Consider the following 21,922-nt stretch of genomic DNA (forward strand, 5'->3'; position numbering starts at 1 on the left):
AAAAACTGTCACAAGAACCTACACACAAAACTGGTGCAGAGTCAGGAATGTTTACGCTGTAAGTAAGCCAGGTCACCAGTATTCAGAATGCTGGTGTGGATAATGTACGGGCCTTTTTTTTTGTGGTCGACACATTGGCAAAAAAGGGACCACATTGAGTGTGCCATGTAACAAAAAGAACAAGAGGCCTGTGGTTCTGGCCGACAAAAAGAGGAACCCGCATACCTAGAGCAGACCCAGGATGGATCAAGGGGGGCACCTATCATCTCAAGCAGAAGTGCCACTGCCATGTTTTCGTCTTTGGCAGTGGCTCACATGAATTCGGGATAACCCGTTATTGGGATGGCACAAACCTATATGCATCTGGAACTAGAACCTGGGCGCATGTCTCGCTGGTCTCCAAAATTGTGTATAAAGAAAAGCTACGCCTCTTCCGCTTAAAGGCAACAAAAACTTTGAAGAACGTATACGGGAGAATCTGTGCCCATGTTGGGCACTACTGATGTTAAGGTGGAGCTCAATGGACAGGCTGCTAAATTGCCACTGTTTGTGTGTGAGAGGTAAACTACCAGCCTTAATGGGTAGGTCTTGGTTTGGGCAGATATTCAGCTGATCTGGGCAGAAGTGACACCGGATGACTAAAGAAGAACCAGTCTAACCCCTATACTAAGGAAACATGCTGCTGTTTTTGGAGAGAATTTGGGAAGTATGAAGGGAATCACTGTGACATTGAATATTAAACCTGATAGTCCACCAAAATATCTGAAAGACCGTACTGTGCCATATGCCATCAGGAGAATAGTTGAAACAGACCTGGAGCGCCTGGTCACGAATGGAGTCCTAACACCAGTTACCCATAGCTCATGGGCCACTCCTATCATTCCAATAGTGAAGAAAGATGGCTCTCTCTGGATTTGCGGTGATTTTAAAATCACTGTCAACCCAGTGTGTGTGCAGAGCAATACCGTCTTCCTGCATAGATGACCTCTTCGGAGGCCTGGCTGGGGGACAAAAGTTCAGTAAGATTGATCTGAGTCAAGCATATTTACAGACGCACGTCGATTACAAGTCCTAAGATCTGTTGACTATTGTGACTCATAAGGGGCTTTATCGATACTGTCGCCTACCCTTCGAAATAATGTCTGCTCCGCCCTGGTCCAGAGGGCTATGGACCAGAATCTTGGTGGCTTGTCAGGAGTTCAGTGCTATCTGGATGATATCCTGGTCACTGGAAGGAATGAAGAGGATCATTTTAAGAATTTAGAGGCTACCCTACAAAGACTGGAAGAGTATGGCCTACGACTTCGCAAAGACAAGTGTGAATTCTTCAAGCTCTCTGTTGAATATTTGGGATGCATCATTGATTCTGCAGGTCTTCATAAGGCCCCTGCAAAAGGTTAAAGCTATGGTAGAGGCTCCCCCACCTTGAAATGTAAGCCAGCTGCACTCGTTTCTAGGGACTACTGAACTATTAAGGAAAGTTCATCTCACAGTTAGCCACACTGCTAAAACCACTTCATGAGCTCCTGGGGCAGAACAAGGCTTGGAAGTGGACTGAAGCCTGTGATGTTGCATTTAGCAAAGCTAAGGATGCACTGCTAAATTCTGAAGTTCTAACGCACTTTGATCCATCCTTACCCCTACAATTGCCTGCGATGCCTCCCCTTATGGAGTGGGAGCAGTCGTGTCACTCATTATGCCTTCTGGAGAAGAGAGACCTATTGCTTTTGCTTCATGCACTCTAAGGAAAGCAAAAACTAACTACTCCCAAATCGAACGTGAGGCATTAGGAATTGTTTTCTGGAATTCGGAAGTTTTCATCAGTACCTGTTTGGGCGAAAGTTTACTATTCTCACAGACCATAGACCTCTGACGTCAATTTTTGGACCCTACACAGGCATTCCCCCATTAGTTGCCAGTTGTATGCAACGTTGGGCATTGTCACTTTCAGCACACACTTATAAAATTAAATATCGGAAATCCACTCTGCACGGCAATGCAAATGGCATCTCAAGGTTGCCTTTGCCGATCAAACATCAAGATAGTGCCCAAAAGAAAATCTTCTACTTTGAACAGGTAGAGAATACACCCATCACTGCAACTCAGATAAAGAAGGCAACTCGCGTTGGCCCAGTATTGTCCCAAGTTATGGACCTGGTGATGCATGGAAAATCTCGACAAACCTTTCTGGTCTCACCCGACCTTGTTACCTACATGTCCAGGAGGATGGAGTTATCTGTCCAATCCGGTTGTTTGTTGTGGGGGAGACATGTCATTATTCCACCACCACTGAGATCACAGATGTTAGAACAGCTCCATTCCAGTCACTGTGGAATAGTGCACATGAAGGAAATTGCACAAAGCTATTTTTTGGTGGCCTGGATTGGACAGTGCTATTGAAGAGAAAGCAAAAGCTTGTATGTCATGTCAGGGTATGAGAAATGCACCCCAGTGGGCACCCCTACACCCATGAGACTGGCCAGTAAACCCGTGGCAACGTATTCACATTGGACTTTGCTGGCCCCCTGAAGGAACATGTTCTTGGTGGCACATAGATGCCCATTCTAAATGTCCAGAAGCCTCTATAATGCAGTCCACTACTGCAGAGAGTACTGTCCAAAAACTACAGGGACTCTTTAGTCGTTTCGGTCTCCCAGAACAACTTGTGAGAGACAACGGACTGCAGTTAGTCTCTCAGGGGTTTCAAAATTTTATGAAGGCAAATGGGATACACCACGTCACGTCAGCACCATATCATCCATCCACCAACGGATTAGCTGAAAGATTTGTGCAGAGAATGAAACACGCTTTGAAATCAGCAAGGGGACAACACTCCATTCAAAAGCGTCTGGATACCTTCTTACTTTCCTACAGAAACACACCTCATGCTACCACCCAGGCACCCCCGGCCTTTCTAATGATGGGACGACAGCTGCGCACTTGCTTTGATCTGCTGAAACCTTCTGAACCCCAACAAATTGTGCAACATCAGTAGCGACATCAAGTCATCAGACGTGCACCCAGAGCAAAAGACCGAACCTTTAGCCTGGGACAGCCAGTTTTGGCTCGGAATTATACTTCTGGAGCTAAATGGGTCCCTGCCACGATCATTATTCAAACAGGACCTGTTTCCTACACAGTCCGGACTGCAGAGAATCCTACCTGGTGGCGACATGTAGATCAGCTGTTGCCAGATCATGCCAGTCCTCAGACAGATCTGCAGTTGAGTGGTCTGACTTCACCTCTTCTGGTCAGACACTGACTCACGAATCACCTGTTCCTGACTGTTCTACTCCCTTACTTCCGGCGGCTGAGATACCCCTTTGCCCAGCATGAGCTGATACCACCTCCTCACCTGTTCATGCTGCAGACCCTAAGCCCATGGTAATTTTTGGTGCAACAACACCAGAAGTTCGCCGTAATCCACCTAGAGACAGAAAGCCTCCTCATCGGCTGGATCTTTAGCTTGGGTGAACCCACGGTTATGGGACAAAATAATCCCTGGGGTTTAGCCTGGAATGGAGGCAGTCTACCCTCCTTCTCTAGTCTAGTATCAGAGGGGTAGCCGTGTTAGTCTGGATCTGTAAAAGCAACAAAGAATCCTGTGGCACTTTATAGACTAACAGACTTTTTGGTGCATGAGCTTTCATGGGTGAATACCCACTTCGTCAGGTGCATGTAGTGGAAAGTTCCAGGGGCAGGTATGTATATGCAGGCAAGCTAGAGATAATGAGGCAGTTCAATCAGGGAGGATGAGGCCCTGTTCTAGCAGTTGAGGTGTGAAAACCAAGGGAGGAGAAACTGGTTCTGTAATTGGCAAGCCATTCACAGTCTTTGTTTAATCCTGAGCTGATGGTGTCAAATTTGCCGATGAACTGAAGCTCAGCATTTTCTCTGCTGTACCCAGCAGCCTCCTACTGCAAGACAAACCCAAGAAAGAAACCAACAGGTCTCCACTGGCCATCACATACAGTCCCCAGCTAAAAACTCTCCAACGCATCATCAGGGTTCTACAACCCATCCTGGACAATGATCCCGTACTTTCACAGGCCTTGGGTGGCAGGCCAGTCCTCGCTCACAGGCAACCTACCAACCTGAAACATTCTCACCAGTAACTGCACACCGCACCATAGTAACTCTAGCACAGGAACCAATCCATGCAACAAACCTCGGTGCCAACTCTGCCCACATATCTACACCAACGACACCATCACAGGACCTAACCAGATCAGGCACACCATCACCGGTTCATTCACCTGCATGTCCACAAATGTAATATATACTATCATATGCCAGCAATGCCCCTCTGCTATGTACATCGGCCAAACTGGACAGTCGCTACGGAAAAGGATAAACGGACACAAATCAGATAGTAGGAATGGCAATATACAAAAACCTGTAGGAGAACACTTCAACCTCCCTGGCCACACTATAGCAGACCTTAAGGTGGCCATCCTGCAGCAAAAAAACTTCAGGACCAGACTTCAAAGAAAAACTGCTGAGCTTCAGTTCATCTGCAAATTTGACACCATCAGCTCAGGATTAAAAAAAGACTGTGAATGGCTTGCCAATTACAAAACCAGTTTCTCCTCCCTTGGTTTTCACACCTCAACTGCTAGAACAGGGCCTCATTCTCCCTGATTGAACTACCTCATTATCTCTAGCTTGCCTGCATATACATACCTGCCCCTGGAAATTTCCACTACATGCATCTGATGAAGTGGGTATTCACCCACGAAAGCTCATGCTCCAAAACGTCTCTTAGTCTGTAAGGTGCCACAGAACTCTTTGCTGGGTTTACAGATCCACACTAACATGGCTACCCCTCTGATAAATGACACCGTGTGGCCACGCAGGGTAATGCAGGGAGCATTTCTCTCATAGAGGAACAGTAACACCGTGTGGCCACGCAGGGTAATGCACAGAGCATCACACCTACGTAGAGGCTGTAGAGATCCCTCGGGGGCTTAGGGGTCGTGGGGGGCACAGATAGCTACGTCTAGGCTGGAGGCATTCCAGTGGGGATTAGGGGCTTTATGGGGGACACAAATATCTACATCCTGGCTGGAGAGGTCCCTGGATGGCTTAGGGGGTTGTGGTGAGCACAGATACATACGTCCAGGCTGTAGTGGTCCCTGGGGGTTTAGGGAGTTGGTGAGGGGCACAAAAACCTATGTATGGTCTGGAGGGGTCCCTGGGGGATTTAAGAGGTTGTGGTTGTGCAGATACCTACGTACCAGTTCGAGGGGGCCGTGGGGAGCTTAGGGGGGTTGTGTGGCATACACATAGCTACAACCAGGCTGGTGGGGGACCTATGGGTCTTAGGGGGTTTGTGGGGGGCAGAGATACCTATATCCAGGCTGGAGAAGTCTTGGGGAGGGATTAGGGGGTTTCTGGAGGTCACAAATATCTACGTCCAGCCTGGAGGGGTTCTGGGGGTATTAGAGAGATGTTGGGGGGCACAGGTACCTATTTCGAGGCTGTAGGGGTCACGAGGTTGCTTTGGGGCATTTTGAGATACAGATACCTACGTCCATGCTGTAGGGGTCCCTAGGAGGATCAGTGTGTTCGTGAGGGTGCACAGATACCTACGTCTAGGCTATAGGGATCCTGGTGGGGCTTAAGGGTTTGTGAGGGGCACAGATACGTTCATTCAGGCAAGAGGGGTCCTGGGGACCTTTGGGGGTTCGTGTTGGGCACAAATACCCGTGTCTAGGCTTGAGGCATTCCGGGGGGCTTAGGGGGGTTGTGGGGATCTCAGATAACTATGTCGAGGCTGAAGGGTTCCCATCGTAGCCTAGGGGGTCTGTGGGGGGCACAGATGCCTGCGTCTAGGTTGGAGAGGTTTTGGGGGTCTTAGGAGGGATGTGGGGGCACAGATACATATGTCCATGCTGGAGGGGCCCCGTCGTGGCTTAGGGGATTCGTGGGGTCAGAGATATCTAGGTCTAGTCAGCAGGTGTCCCGGGGGGGATTAGCTGTGTTGGGGGGGGAACAGATACCTACGTCCCGATTGTAGGTGGCCCTGGGTAGCTTAGGCGGTTTGTGGGGGTCACAGATACAAACATCCATGCTGTAGGGGTCCCGAGGGTCTTTGTAGGACTCTGGGGGTCACAGATACCTACCTACAGGCTGGAGGGGTCCTCTAGGTCTTAGGGGGTGTATGGGGCATACAGATGCCTACATCTGGACTTGTGGGTTTCCTGGGGGGATTAGAGGTTTGTGGGGAGCACAGATACCTTTATCCAGCCTAGATGGGTCCCAGTGGGATTAGGGGGTTGTGGGGGGTACAACCTATGCAGACAGAAGCAGGATGAACTCGACGCTGACATCTGATGGTGAATTATGGAGAGTGTGGAAAAGAATTTCAGGGGCTGATCATGTTTGCATAGGCGCACCCACTCCGCCTGACATGGCCACGGCAGCCTGGGATGGTTGCTTTGGCAGCTGTGGTATCTCCAGTTTATTTGTTGGTGGGGCATGAGATGTGGAGTGTTGTCACCCTGATTGTATGGATGAGGAACTGTGAAACTGCTTTGAGACAGTGATTCTCACCATCAATTGATTGGCACTCGCTAGACAAGGGAGTCTGCTCCTTGAGTAAACCAGAAACACTAATAGCACCTTCTTTTCTTTTAACAGTTGAATAGCAGAGCTGAGTTTTTATTCTCTTAAGAATTGAAGTTCATGTTTTCTCAACTGAAATCACTGAAAAACTTTGGAGTCTGAAGCTATGCTATAAAGCAGAGTAGCTGATGGAGAGGAGCAGTTTGTGGGATGGTTGGAGTGGCCCATAGAGTGAGATGAGCTGAGCAGTTTTTGGAGACAGCTGGAGCAGATCACAGGTTGGTTGGCAAAGCAGAGCAGCTGGTGGGGAAGGCGGAAGTAGAATCCCAGGGAGAGGCAGAGCAGTCAGCAGTGGACCATGTAAGATGCCCCTTTCTACCCAGGCTGGTGGGGGAAAGTCCTGCAGACAGACTCTTGAACTCTGGGGCTGCTGGACTGTGGGTGATTTTGGAGTTGCTTGAAACATTTGAGGTATCGGACTTTGGAGTCTTGGGGTGATTTGGGGATAATGGGACTCAAGAGCCCAGGGAAAATGACACGGCTATGTTGTTTATCTTACATTATTAAACGTTTTCTGCTACATCCAGACTCTGTGCTTGTGAGAGGGGAAGTCTTGCCTCTTTGAGGCACCTAGAGGTGCGTATGTAAAATTTTCCCAGGTCACTGTGTGGGGGATCGAGCTGGTTTGCATTACGTTGTAGGGAAGGGACTGCTATGTATTGAACCCAGTCCTTGCTGCTATCAGTTCAGCCTGGCAGAAGGGTTCCACCTACGTCCATGCACAACCAGGGCACCTCAATCGAGTCCTTCTGAGGGTTCAGGAAGCTTAGTTCCCAGTTTGGGATTCCCTGAATTCCAACAACCCAGCTCGAAACCAAAACTGAACTAACTCCCTCCAGCCGGCCCCTTCCTGTGTCCAGCTTCCTGGGCAAAGGTGCTGACTCCCTCCCCCTTGCCTAGCTCGAGTTACAGGCTTAGGTCCTGTCCTTCACCTAAAGTCACCCACTGCTCTCCTATCCCCCACACAGACAGTCCCTACTCCATCACAGTAATGCCCAGAGCATTTCCCTCACGGAGCAACAGTGACACCATGTGGCCATGCAGGGTAATGCACAGAGCATCACACCTATGTAGAGGTTGTAGAGATCCCTGGGGGACTTAGGGGTCATGGGAGGTACAGATAGCTACATCCAGGCTGGAGGCATTCCAAGGGGGCTTAAGGGGTTTTGTAGGGTCACAGATACCTACGTCCAGGATGGTCGGGACCCTGGGGGAGTTAGTTGGGTTGTGGGGGGCATAGGTACTTGCGTCCAGGCTGTAGAGGTCCTGGTGGGGATTAGGGGCTTCGTGGAGGACACCAATACCTACGTCCGGGCTGGAGGGGTCCGTGGACAGCTTAGGGCGTTGTGGTGAGCACAGTGGTCCCTGGGGGCTTAGGGACTTGGTGAGGGGCACAGATACCTATGTATGTCTTGGAGGGGTCCCTGGGGGGGCTTAGTGGTATTGTAGGGGACACAGATACCTACGTCCAGGCTATAGGGATTCTGGAGGGGCTTAGAGCATCGGGGGGCACAGATATCTACATCCAGGTTGGAGGGGTCCCGGGGGGCTTAGGGAGTTTGTGGGGGCACAGATATGTACGTCCAGGCTAGAGACATTCCGGGGAGGATTAGGGGCTTTTGCAGACAGCAGAGATACCTATCTCCAGGCTTTAGGGGTCCCTGGGGGCCTTAGGGTTTTTGGGAGGCACAGATATCTATGTGCAGGTTGGAGTGGTTCCTGGGGGGCTTAGGGGGTTCCGGGGGGGCACAGATACCTAGGTCCATGCTGTAGGGATCCATGGGTGGATTAGGGGTTTTCTGGGGGGCACAGATACATACGTCTAGGCTGTAGGGGTTCCTGGGAGGCTTAGGGGATTTCTGGGGGGAAGAGAAACCTACGTGCAGGCAGTAGGGCTTTCAGGGGGAATTAGTGTGTTGAGGGGGCACAGATACCTAGGTCCTGGCTGGAGGTTCCCGGGCGGCTGGGTCTTAGGCAGTTTGTGAGGGGCACAGATACCTGCATCCAGACTGGAAGGGTCCTTGGGGGGCTAAGGGGGTTTCTGGTGGACACAGATACCTCCGTCCAGGCTGGAGGGTCCCTGGCGGGCTTAGTGGGTTTGTGGGGGGTACAGATACCTAAGTCCAGGCTGGAGGGGTCCAGGGGGGTCTTATGGGGTTCGGGGGGGTACAGATACTTATCTCTAGGGTGTAGGGGTCCCTGGTGGGCTTAGGGGGGTTTGGGGTGCCCCAGATCCTTAAGTCCCTGCTGTAGGCATCCCTACAGGTGCTTATGGTTTCAAGGGGGGGCACAGATACTTATGTCCAGGCTGTAGGAGTCCCAGGGGGGCTGTGGGGGTACTCACTCACTCACTCACTCACGCCCGTCACCCCAATCGGGGTATGGGCCGCCAACAACAGATCTCCAGAGTCCTCTACCCTGGGCCATTCATTCTAACTGGTTCCAGGTATAGCCCATTTTTTTAATATCAGCCTGACGGTCACATCGCCAGGTGTTTCTTGGACGGCCTCTTTTCCGCTTGCCTTGGGGGTTCCACCGCAGTGCCAGTCTGGTGCCTCACGTTCCATGTGCCTATGGTAATCCTCCTGGTTGCAAGAAGGGTTATTGGCTTAGTGGCTTCCTCATAGATTTTACCACCCAGCATCATGCATCTTCGAATTGAAGACCCTTCTTTTTCCAGGGAAAAAGTCTCTGTTATCTCCATTGTTGGCGTTTCTGTAACAGATTGATTTTTTACGAGGTGGAGTTGCTAGCCCCACGCCCAGCCCTCCTCCTTTATCCTGACTTGGGACACGCAGATGGCCCTAAAGGACCTCTCTGGTGGAGTTTGTGGGGGTACAGATACCTACATGTAGGCTGGAGGGGTCCTGAGGGGATATAGGGGGTTTGTGGGGGGCACAGATCCCTAGGTCTAGGCTGTTGGTGTCCCAGGGAGACTAGACGGTTCACTGGGGGCTCAGATACATCCAGGCTGGATGTGTCCCGAGGAGCTTAGGGGGTTCGTGGGGTGCTCAGACACCAGTGTCCAGGCTGTAGGGATCCCTGGAGGCTTAGGAGGTTCGTGGGCGTCACAGATAGGTACATCCAGGCTGAAGGTGTCGCTGGGGCATTTAGTGGGGTTGTGGGAGCACAGATACCTACGTCCAGGCTAAAGGGATAATGGGGGTGCTTAGGGGATCGGGGCGGACACAGATACCTATATCCAGGGTCTAGGGGTCCTGAGGGGATTGGGGGTAGAGGGGGGAACAGATGCCTACGTCCTAGCTGGAGGGGTCCTGGGTGGTTTAGGAGGTTTTTTGGAGTCACAGATACCTACATCCAGGCTGTAGGGGTTCCTGAGGCATTAAGGGGTTTCTGGGGGTCACAGATACCTACGTGGAGACCGGAGGGGTCCCGGAGGGCTTAGGAGATTTATGGGGGGCACAGATGCCAACATCCTGGCTGTAAAGGTCCCTGGGGGGCTTTGCAGGTTCGTGGGGGGCACAGATACCTACCTCCAGGTTGTAGGGGTTCCCGTGAGGATTAGGGGGTTTATGGGGGGCACAGATACAAACGTCCTGGCTGAAGATGTTCCTGGGGTGCACAGAGGGGCTGTGGTCGCACATAACCCTACATCCAGGCTGTGGGGGTGCCGTGGGGGATTAGGGGGTTCGTGGGTAGGTCAGATACCTACGTCCAGGTTGGAGATGTCCTGGGAAGGATTAGGGAGTTTCTGGGGTGCACAAATACCTATCTCCAGGCTGTTGGGGTCCCTGTGGGCCTTATGGGGTTTGTGGGGGGCAGAGATAACTATTTCCCATCTTTAGGGGATGCTGGGGAGGCTTAGATGGTTTGTGGGGGGCCCAAATAGCTACGTCCAGGCTCGAGAGGTCCCTGGGGGGCTTATAGGGTTCGTGGGTGGCACAGATACCTACATCTAGGCTAGAGGGGTGGCTGGGGGGCTTAGGGAAGTTGTGGGAGCACAGATACCTAACTTCAGGCTATAGGGGTCCCAGGGATGCTTAGAGGTCGGGGCGGGCACAGACACCTACATCCAGGCTGTAGGGGTCCCGGGAAGCCTTAGGGGATTGTGGGGGGCACAGATACCTAACTACAGGCTATAGGGGTCCCAGGGGTGCTTAGGAGGTGGTGGGGGGCACAGATACCTATGTCCAGCCTGTAGAGGTCCTTTGGGAGGCTTAGGGGATTGTGGGGGTAAAGATACCTATATACTGGCTGAAGGAGTCCTCAGAGTGTTCGTGTGGGTCAGAGATATCTATGTCCAGGCTGTAGGGGTCTTGGGGGTCTTAGGGGGTTTCTGGAAGTCACAGATACCTCCGTGCAGACTAGACAGGTCCCGGGGGGATTAGAAGGTTTATGGGATGCACAGATGACAACTTCCAGGCTGTACAGGTCCTTGGGGGGCTTAGGCGGCTGTGGGGGGTGCACAGATACCTATGTCAAGGCTGGAGGGGTCCCTGGAGGGCTTAGCAGTTCATGGGGGCACAGATACCTACGTCCAGCTGAGCTTTTCCCTGGGGGCAGCCTGCGCGCAGCTGCGATCAGCTGTTTGCTGGGCAGGCTCCACTCAACTGCTCCCCTTCCCTGCTCCTGTGGGGGCTGAGTGATCCCCCCCCAAACAGACTCAGGGTTAGAGGTGGGAGGTTAGGGGGAGGAGAAGCGGTACGATACGGTAATAACAGTAATAATGATAATTACTGCAGCCAGGAGAGGTGAGGCATTTTAGAACTCATTACTCAAAGAACTGAATTTAAGCATAAGACAGAAATAAAATGATGAAATGCACAGACCTGTTAAAAAGCTCTCGAGACGGGAACTTCAGCCCCACATCTTCTGCCAGGGTCCACGGCTTCTCCTCCCTGCCCCAGGGTGGCTCCTCTCCCCCTTCATCCCCCCCTTCAGTGCAGCTCCTGCTGGGGTCTGGGCTTCTCCCCCCCCCGCCTCCCAACCCTGTATGGCTTCTCCTCCCCTGCCCCAGCTTGGCGCTTCTCCCCCTTCCTCCCCCCACTGCAGCTCCTGCAGCGGCCTGGGGCTTCTCCTCCACACAGCCCCCTCCCCAGCGTGGCTCCAGCCCAGTCCAGGGCTTCTCCTTCCCCATTCCAGCTCGGCTCCTCTCCCCCTCGGCCCCCTGCCAGTATCTGGAGCTTCTCCTCCCCCCAAACTACCACTGCCCCCAGCCCCAGCCTAGCCAGGCTCCCTGGGGCACCCGATGCTGCTGTGGCCGGAGCCGAGCCTGGCGGGCAGGGAGCAGCGATTCATGCGGAGGCCATGGCCGAGCCATCACCCCGAGAGGTGAGGGGCAGCCCCAGGAAGCGGGGCGGGCTGTGCTGTTGCTGGACCCGCACCCCCGCCCACCCCGACCCCTGAGGCTGTTTAGGGGGGGGAATCACTCAGCCCCCGCAAGAGCAGGGAGAGGGGAGCAGCTGAGCGGAGACTGCCCAGCAAACAGCTGATCACAGCTGCACGCAGGCTGCCCCCAGGGAAAAGCTCAGCTGGACGTAGGTATCTGTGCCCCCCACAACCCCCTAAGCGCCCCAGGGACCAATATAGCGTGGAAGTTGTCATCTGTGCACCGCATAAACCTCCTAATTCCCCTGAGACCCGTCTAGTCTGCACGGAGGTATCTGTGACCTCCAGAAACCCCCTAAGACCCCCAAGACCCCTACAGCGTGGACGTAGGTATCTCTGACCCACACGAACCCCCTGAGGACTCCTTCAGCTGAGATGTAGGTATCTTTACCTCCACAACCCCCTAAGCCCCCCAAGGGACCCCTACAGGGTGGACATAGTTATCTGCACCCCTTCTGCCTCCTAAGCACCCCTGGGACCCCTATAGCCTGAAGTTAGGTATTTATGCACCTCATGATCCCCTAAGGCCCCCCGGGACCCCTACAGCCTGGACATAGGTATCTGTGAACCCCACAAATGCACTAAACCCCCAGGGGGCCCTCCAGTTTGGACGTAGGTATCTCTGCCCTCCACAATCCCCAATCCCCTCTGGACCCCTACAGCCTGCACTTAGGTATCTGTGCCCTCCCCGACCTCTAAGCACCCCCGAGACTCCTATAGCCTGAAGTTAGGTATCTGTGCTCCCACAACCTCCGTAAGCCCCCCAGCCACCCCTCTAAACTGGACATGGGTATCTGTGCCACCCATGAACCCTATAATCCCCCCAGGGACCTCTCGAGCCTGGATGTAGGTATTTGGGCCCCCCACAAACCATCTAAGCCTCCCCAGGGACCCCTAAAGATGGGAGATAGTTATCTCTGCCCCCCTGAACCCGTAAGGCCCACAGGGACCCCAACAGCCTGGAGATAGGTATTTGTGCACCCCAGAAACTCCCTAATCCTTCCCAGGATATCTCCAACCTGCACGTAGGTATCTGAGCTCCCCACGAACCCCCTAATCCCCCCCGGGACCCGAACAGCCTGGATGTAGGGTTATGTGCGGCCACAGCCCCTCTATGTGCCCCAGGAACATCTTCAGCCAGGACGTTTGTATCTGTGCCCCCCCATAAACCCCCTAATCCCCACGGGAACCCCTACAGCCTGGACATAGGTATCTGTGCCCCCCACAACTCGCAAAGCCCCCCAGGGACCTTTACAGCCAGGACATTGGTATCTCTGCCCCCCATAAATCTCCTAAGCCCTCTGGGACCCCTCCAAACTTCACATAGGTATCTGTGATCCCCAGAAACCCCCTAACGCCCCAGGAACCCCTATACCATGGACGTAGGTATCTGTGACTCCAACGAACCTCCTAAACCACCCAGGAACCGTCCAGCTAGGACGTATGTATCTGTTCCCCCCTCTACCCCCAATCCCGTCGGGACCCCTAGACCCTGGACGTAGGTATCTATGTCTGCCCCAATCCCCTAAGCACCCCCATTATCCCTTTAGCCTGGACGTAGGTATCAGTGCTCCCACAACCCCACTAAATGCCCCAGTGACCCCTTCCACCTGGACGTAACTATCTGTGACCCCCACGAACCCTCTAAGCCCCCAGGGATCCCTACAGCCTGGACACAGATGTCTGAGCACCCCACGAACCCCCTAAGCTCCTCGGGACACATCCAGCCTGGATGTATCTGAGCCCCCAGTGAACTGCCTAATCTCCCCGGGACAATGACAGCCTAGACCTAGGTATCTGTGCCCCCCACAAACCCCCTATACCTCCCAGGACCCCTCCAGCCTAGGTAGGTATCTGTACCCCTACAGCCCCCCTGGGACTCCTACAGCCTGGAGGTTCGTATCTGTGACCCCCACGAAACCCCAACCCCCCTGGGACCCCTCCAGTCTGGACATAAGTGTGCACACCACGAACCCATAAACACCTGTAGGGACGCCTACACCATGGACTTAGGTATCTGGGGCCCCTGAAAACCGCCTAAGCCCACCAGGGACCCCTACAGCTTAGAGATAAGTATCTGTGACCTCTCGAACCCCATAAGCCCCCCCGGACCCCTCCAGCCTGGACTTAGGTATCTGTGCCCCCCACGAACCCGCTAAGCACCCCAGGGACCCTCCAGCCTGGATGGAGCTATATGTGACCCCCACAACCCCTAAGTGCAGAGGAACCCCTCCAGCCTGGAGGTGGGTATCTGTGCCCACCAGAAACCCCCTTAGCCCCACAGGGACCCCTCCAGCCTGGATACAGGTATCTGTGCTACTCACAAACTGCCTAAGCTCCCTCCCCGGGAACCCTCCAGCCTGGACCTATGTATCTGTGCCCCCTCAACACACTAATTCCCCCTGGAAGCCCTATTGCCTGGATGTAGGTATCTCTGGCCCTCACAAACCCCCTAAGCCTCCCAGGAACCCCTTCAGCCTAGATGTATATATCTATGCCCCCCAGAAAACCCCAAATCCCCCCGGGGACCCCTACAGCATGGATCTAGGTATCTGTGCCCCCCAGGAAACCCCTAAACCTCCCAGGAACCACTCCAACCTGGACATCGATATCTGTGCCTCCCAAAAAAACCTTTAGCCCCCAAGGGACTCCTAGAGTCTGGAGATAGGTATCTCTGCTGTCCGCAAAACCCCCTAATCCTCCCCAGAACCTCTGCAGCCTGGACATACATATCTGTGCCCCCCAAAAACCCAGCTAAGCCCCCCGGGACCCCTCTAACCTGGATGTAGATATCTGTGCCCCCCGACTCCCTAAGCCCCCCCAATCCCTATAGCCTGGACGTAGGTATGTGTGTCCCCTACCACACCACTAAGCCCCCCCAGGGACCCCTCCAGGACATACAGATGTATCTGTGCCCCTCACCAAGTCTCTAAACCCCCAGGGACTACTGTGCGCACCACAACCCCCTAAACCGTCCAGGGACCCCTCCAGCCCAGACATAGGTATTGGTGTCCTCCACGAAGCCCCTAATCCCCACCAGGACCTCTACAGCCTGGACGCAAGTACCTATGCCCCCCACAACCCAACTATCTCCCTCAGGGTCCCGACCATCCTGGACGTAGGTATCTGAGACCCTACGAACCCCCTTAAGCCACCCTGGAATGCCTCCAGCATGGACGTTTCTATCTGTACCTCCCATAACCCCTAAGCCCCCCAGGGATCTCTACAGCCTCTACGTAGGTGTGCTGCTCTGTGCCTTACCCTGCGTAGCCACACAGTGACACTGTTGCTCCATGCAGGAAATGCTCTGTGCATTACCCTGCATAGCCACAGGGTGTCACTGTTGCTCCGTGAGGGAAATGCTCTGGGCATTACTGTGATGGAGTAGGGACTGTCTGTGTGGGGTATGGGACAGCAGCGGGTGACTTTAGGTGAGGGACAGGACCTAAGCCTGTAAATCGAGCTGGGGAGGAGGTCAGCACCTTTGCCTGGGAAGCTGGACAAAGGAAGGGGCCGGCTGGAGGGAGTTGAGTTAGTTTAATTTCGGTTTGGGGGCTTTGTAGTTGGAATTCAGGGAATCCCAAACTGGGAACTAAGCTTCCTGAACCCCCAGAAGGACTCAACTGAGGGGTCCTGGTTGTGCCCAAAAGCTCTGCTGAATCCTTCTTTCCTGTTGGCCAATAAAACCTTCTGTTTTACTGGCTGGCTGAGTCACTCTGTGTCCCAGGAACAGGGGTGCAGGGCCGGATTCCACCACACTCTGTGACACCCCCTAAGCCCCTCCGGGACCCCTGCAGCCTGGATGTAGGTATCTGTGCCCCCACCAAATCCCTGACCGCCCCCAGGGAGCCCTTCAGCCTGGACATAGGTGGAACCCTTCTGCCAGGCTGAATTGATAGCAGCAAGGACTGGGTTCAATACATACGGGTCCTTTCCTTATAACGGAATGCAAACCAGCTCGAGCCCCCACCCAGTGACATGGGAAAATTTTGCATACCGACCCCTAGGTGCCTCAAAGAGGCAATACTTCCCATCTCGCAAGCACAGAGTCTGGGTGTAGCAGAAAACTTTTAATGATGTGAGATAAACAACATAGCAATAAATTGGGAAAACACCTCAACTAGGCCGTGTCCTTTTCCCTGGGCTCTAGAGTCTAGCAATCCCCAAACCACCCCAAAACTCCAAAGTCCAATACCTCAAATGTTTCAAGACTCCAGCAACCCCAAAAACACCCACATTTCCGCAGCCCCAGAGTTCAAGAGTCTATCTGCAGGGTTTTTCCCCTGCCAGCCTGGGTAGAAAGGAGCACCTTACGTGGTCCACTGCCAACTGCCCTGCTTCTCCATAGGATTCTTTTTCAACTTTTCCCACTAACTGTACAGCTCAGTCCACCAGCTGATTTGCTCCAGTTGTCTCAAAAAACTGCTCTACTCACCTCACTCCACGGGCCACTCCAACCAGTCCACAAACTGCTTTTTCTTTTCAGCCCCGCTGCAATATAGTTTCAGACTCGCCCACTAGTTAACACAGCTTTTTAGTGTTTTCAGCTCAAAAACCTGAATCTTCAATTATCAAGAGAAGCAAAAATCACCACTATTATCCAACTGTTAAAAGAAAAAAGGTACAATTGGTATTTTTGGTTTACCCAAGGAGCCCACTCCCTTGTCTAGCAAGTGCCAGCCAATTGACGGTGAGAATCCCTGTCTCAAAGCAGTTTCACAGTTCCTCATCCACACAATCAGGGTGACAACACTCCACATCTCACACCCCAACAACAAATAAACTGGGGATACCACAGCTGCCAAAGCAACCATCCCAGGCTGCCGTGGATGTGTCAGGTGCGGTGGGTGTGTCTATGCAAACACGATCAGCCCCTGAAATTCTTTTCCACACTCGCCATAATTCACCACCAGATGTCAGGGTAGAGTTCATCTTGATTCTGCTTACATAGGTATCTGTGCCCTCCACAGCCCTCTAATCCCACTGGGACCCATATAGAGCTGGATAAAGGTATCTGTGCTCCCCACAAACCTCTAAGCCCTCCAGGGAACCCACAAGCCCAGATGTAGGCATCTGTACGCCCCACACACCCCCAAAGACCCACAGGACCCTTCCAGACTATAGGTAGGTATCTGTGACCCCCAGAGCCCCACAAAGACCCTCGGGACCCCTACAGCATGGATGTTTGTATCTATGACCTCCACAAACCTCCTAAGCTACCCAGTGCACCCTTCCATCAGGACATAGGTATCTGTTCCCCTCCCCCAAAACACCTAATCGCCCCCGGGACCCCTGGAGCCTAGACATAGGTATCTCTGACCCCACGAATCCCCTAAGCCACGACAGGACCCCTCCAGCATGGACATAGGTATCTGTGCCCCAAAAATCTTCTAAGATCCCTGAAACCCCTACAGCCTAGACGCAGGTATCTGTGCCCAAAATGAACCCCCTAAGGTCCCTAGAACCCCTCTTGCCTGGATGAATGTATCTGTGCCCCTTACAAACCCCTTAGCCCCCCCCCAGGATCCCTATAGCCTGGACGTAGGTATCTGTGCACCCTCACGAACCCACTGATCCTCGCAGCGACCACTACAGCATGGAAGTAGGTATCTGCACCCCAAAATGCCCCAAAGCAACCCCAGGACCCCTACAGCTTCGATATAGGTATCTGTGCCCCCCACTCCACAACTGTCTAATACCGCCAGAACTCCTCCAGCCTGGATGTAGATATTTGTGGCCTCCAGGAACCCCTTAAGCCCTCCCAAGGACTTCTCCAGCCTGGACATAGGTATCTCTGCCCCCCACAAACCCCCTAAGACCCATAGGGCCCCCACCAGCCTGGTTGTAGCTATTTGTATGCCACACAAACCCTCTAAGCTCCTCAGGGCCCCCTCCAACTGGGACGTAGGTATCTGCGCAACCACAACCCCTTAAGTCCCCAAGGGACCCCTCCAGACCATACGTAGGTGTCTGTGCCCCTTACCAACTCCCTAAACCCCCAGTGACTATTACAGCCTGGACGTATGTATCTGTGCTCACCACAACCCCCTAAGCCGTCCACGGACCTCTCCAGCCCAAATGAAGATATTTGTGTCCCCTATGAAGCCCCTAATGCCCACTGGAACCCTCCAGCCTGGACGTAGCTATCTGTGCCCCCCATGACCCCTAAGCACCCCAGGGATCTCTACAGCCTCTACATAAGCATGATGCTCTGTGCATTACCCTGCATGCCACACAGTGTCACTGTATCTCCATTCAGGAAATCAAGAGTGCCTTACCCTGCGTGGCCACAACGTGTCACTGTTGCACCATGCAGCAAATGTTCTGTGCATTACCCTGTGTGGCCACACGGTGTCACTGTTGCTCCATGCAGGAAATGCTCTGGGTATTACTCTGATGGAGTAGGGACTGTCTGTGTGGGGGATGGGAGAGCAGCGGGTGACTTTAGGACTGGACACATGCTCAGCCTGTAACCTGAGCTAGGCAGCGGGGAGGGGGTCAGCACCTTTGCCTGGGAAGCTGGACACAGGAAGGGGCCGGCTGGAGGGAGTTGGGTTAGTTTAGTTTCGGTTTTGGGCTGGGTGGTTGGAATTCAGGGGATCCCAAACTGGGAACTAAGTTTCTTGAACCCCCAGAAGGACTCGATTGCGGGGTCCTGCTTGTGCCTCCAAACTCTGCTGTATCCTTCGCTCCTGTTGTCCAATAAACCTTCTGTTTTACTGGCTGGCTGAGAGTCACTGTGAGTCCCAGGAAGAGGGGTGCTAGACCTTACTCTCCCACACTCCATGACAGACCCTAAGCCCCTCCGGGACCCCTGTAGCCTGGAAGTAGATATCTGTGCCCCCCACCAAAAACCTAAGACCGTTGGAGACCCCTCCAGCCTGAACTTAGGTTTCTGTGCCCCCCACAAACCCCCTAAGCCCCCGAGGGACCTATACAGCCAGGACATTTGTATGTGTACCCCATATAGACTCCATAAGCCCCCGGGACACTCCAGTGTGCACGTAGATATATGTGCCCTTCAGAACCCCCCTAAACCCCCAGGAACCCCTCCAGCCTGGACAACCCCCCTAACCCCCCCCTGGGACATCTACAATCTGGACGTAGATATCTGTGCCCCTCATGAAACCTCTAACCCCCCCTGGGACCGATACAGCCTGGACATAGGTATCTGTGCCCACCCGAACCCCTTATACCTCCTGGTACCCCTACAGCCTGGACATAGATATCTTGGGCCCCCACAAATCTCCTAAGACTCCCAGGATGCCTCCAGCCTGGACGTAGGTATCTTTGCCCCCCACTAACCCGCAAAGCCCCCTGGTACCACTACAGCCTGGATGTAGGAATATGTGCCCCTCATGAACCCTCTAAGCTCTCCTGGGACCTCTAGAGCCTGGAGATTGGTATCTGTGTCCCCCTCAAACTTTCTAAGCCCCCCAGGGACCCCTATGGCCTGATATGTAGGTATCTTTGCACCTCAAGGCCCGTAAAATCCCCCGGACCCGTACAGCCTGGATGTAGGTATGACGGTGCTCCCTGTGGGAGCCAGCTCAGGTCACTCAATCAGGGTGAACTGCAAACAAAACAGGGCAGACAAATCCCAAATGCTGGTGGTTATTTCAATACTTAGATTTACCAAGCCAGCACAAAACAGTTTCTATAGTACCTCACTGGTTACTTAGAAGTTTAAACCACACAGTTCCCTTAAAGTACCCAGCCTCAGGCCTCCATCCAGACACACCAGTCAGATATGATGATGATTCCTGAAAATCTTACTTCAACATATAAAAGAAAAGGTCCTTCCAATCCTAAAGGATGAGCCACATACCCAGGTTAAATTGTAGCTTAGATCTTACCTAAAATACATGCTATAGCCAATTGTTATTAACTAAGCTAAAATTTATTAGAAAAGAAAAGAGAGAGAGTGTTGGTTAAAAGATTAATAGACATATAGACTTGAATTCAATTCTTGAGGTTCAGATACACAGTAGAGATGAGCTTGTAGTTGCCAAAGGTCCTTTTAGAAATAGTCCATAGGTTATTGTCCAATTTCCATATTCAGGGTGGCTCCAGTCAACGACTGGGGATCTCAATCCTTGTGGCTTAAGGTTTCCCCCTCTTGAAACCCAAAGTAGATCTGAGATGAAGAAGGATCCTGTCCCAGGCTTCTTATACATTTCCAGCAGCCTTTCGACCTGAGAAAACAATAGGCTTAACTCTCCTTCCAAACATCCTGGCAATTAGTACAGGGTAATTTATTCATCAAACAGTTCAAATCCACACTGGAGACCTGCCCTACATGCCTATGGGTCCCAATCTGGCTGACTCATTATACGAGGAGCACTTCCATGCTGGGTAAACAATGGTAGCCAATGAGGGAATGTATCAGATTCCAAGTTCAGACTGCAGGATACGTGAATGCTGACTCCCAAGGCTGTGGTTTAGTCCAGGCCTGCATAACCCGTAAAGTGGAAAGGGCAATATTACTCCAAAGAAAACAGCTGAGGGCTGAAACCTCACAGAATGCCCCCCAGCACCGCCCAGCCCCTACGAAACACAACCCCCCCAACACCACCCACCCTGCAAAAACAACGTCACCAGTGCCGCCCAGGCCCCCCGAAACAATCCCCCCAAGTGCCACCCGCCTAGTGGAAACAAAGCCTCCTTCCCCAGCACCTCCCTGCCAAAACAGGGGTAATGAACCTTGCTAATATGTTATAGGGGGCCCCTAAGGTAGTGTAATTAAGGTAAAAGAAAACTGTCTCTTTGCTAGAAGTAGAATAAGATATTCCCCCCACTTGGTAATCAGTTGCCCTGTTGACTGAATGAGGTGTGACTGAGGAAGGCATGGAAGGCAGCACCTCCAGACAGCTGCACCCCTTGGCGAGGGGCTGGGAGCCAGAGCAGATCAGTAGAACAGGTCAGCCACTGACTCACCATTCACTTCCTCAGCCCCTCGCTCACCTCCTCCACACCCCTCCCCTGCTCACCTGCCCTGTCTGTCACTGCCCACCCACTTGCCTCAGCCCCCACGGCTCACCTGCCTGCCCACTCGCTCGCCTCCTCAGCTCTCCCCCACCGCCAGCTCACCTGACCCTCCTCGCAATGCCCGCCCGCTTCCCTCCTCAGACCCCCACTCCCCCAGCTCACCTGCCCGCTGCTCACCTCTGTTCCCCCCCTCCCTGGCTCACATACTCACCCCCCGCCATTGCCCACCAGCTCACCTCCTCAGCCTACCACCCCCGGCCAGTGATGAGCTGCCAAAATCTTAACAACCAGTTCCCTCCTCCCCCCAAGTGGGGGTTGTGGCCCACCCCTGCCCCTTAGGACTCCTGCCCCATCCAACTCCCCACGTTCCTTGACGCCCCCCCTGGGGACCCCTACCCCATCTACCCACCTTCCCTGTCCCCTGCTGCCCCATCCAACCTCTCCTCTCATTCCTGATGCCCCCGGGACCCTTGCCCCATTATACCATCCCTCTCCCTGTCCCCAGATGGCCCCTGGAACCCTTGCCCATGACGGTTCACACGGGAAGGCTGGGAGGGCTGAGAAGCAAACGGCGACTTCGTGCTCAGGCCCAGGGAGGCAGAGGGAAGGTAGGTGAGCTGGTGTGGGGAGCGGTTCCCCAGTGCCCCCCGCGGGTTATCTGCTGCGGTGTGGGCGGTCCACCTGCTCCAGCTCACCCTTTTCTGCAGAACTGCTGCCTGGCCATTCGGTCCCTAGGGTGTAAGAGTGAATGGGATTCTTCCATCCTAAGTGCAGGATTCTGCACTCGTCCTTGCTGAACCTCATCAGATTTCTTTTGCCTCAGTCCTCTAATTTGTCTAGGTCCCTCTGTATCCTATCCCTACACTCCAGGATATCTACCACTCCTCTTAGTTTAGTATCTTCTGCAAACTTGCTGAGGGTGCAATCCACACCATCCTCCAGATCATTAATGAAGATA

The sequence above is a fragment of the Gopherus flavomarginatus genome, chromosome 8 (genome assembly GCF_025201925.1).
Source record: "Gopherus flavomarginatus isolate rGopFla2 chromosome 8, rGopFla2.mat.asm, whole genome shotgun sequence".
In the NCBI taxonomy this organism is placed as follows: domain Eukaryota; kingdom Metazoa; phylum Chordata; order Testudines; family Testudinidae; genus Gopherus; species Gopherus flavomarginatus.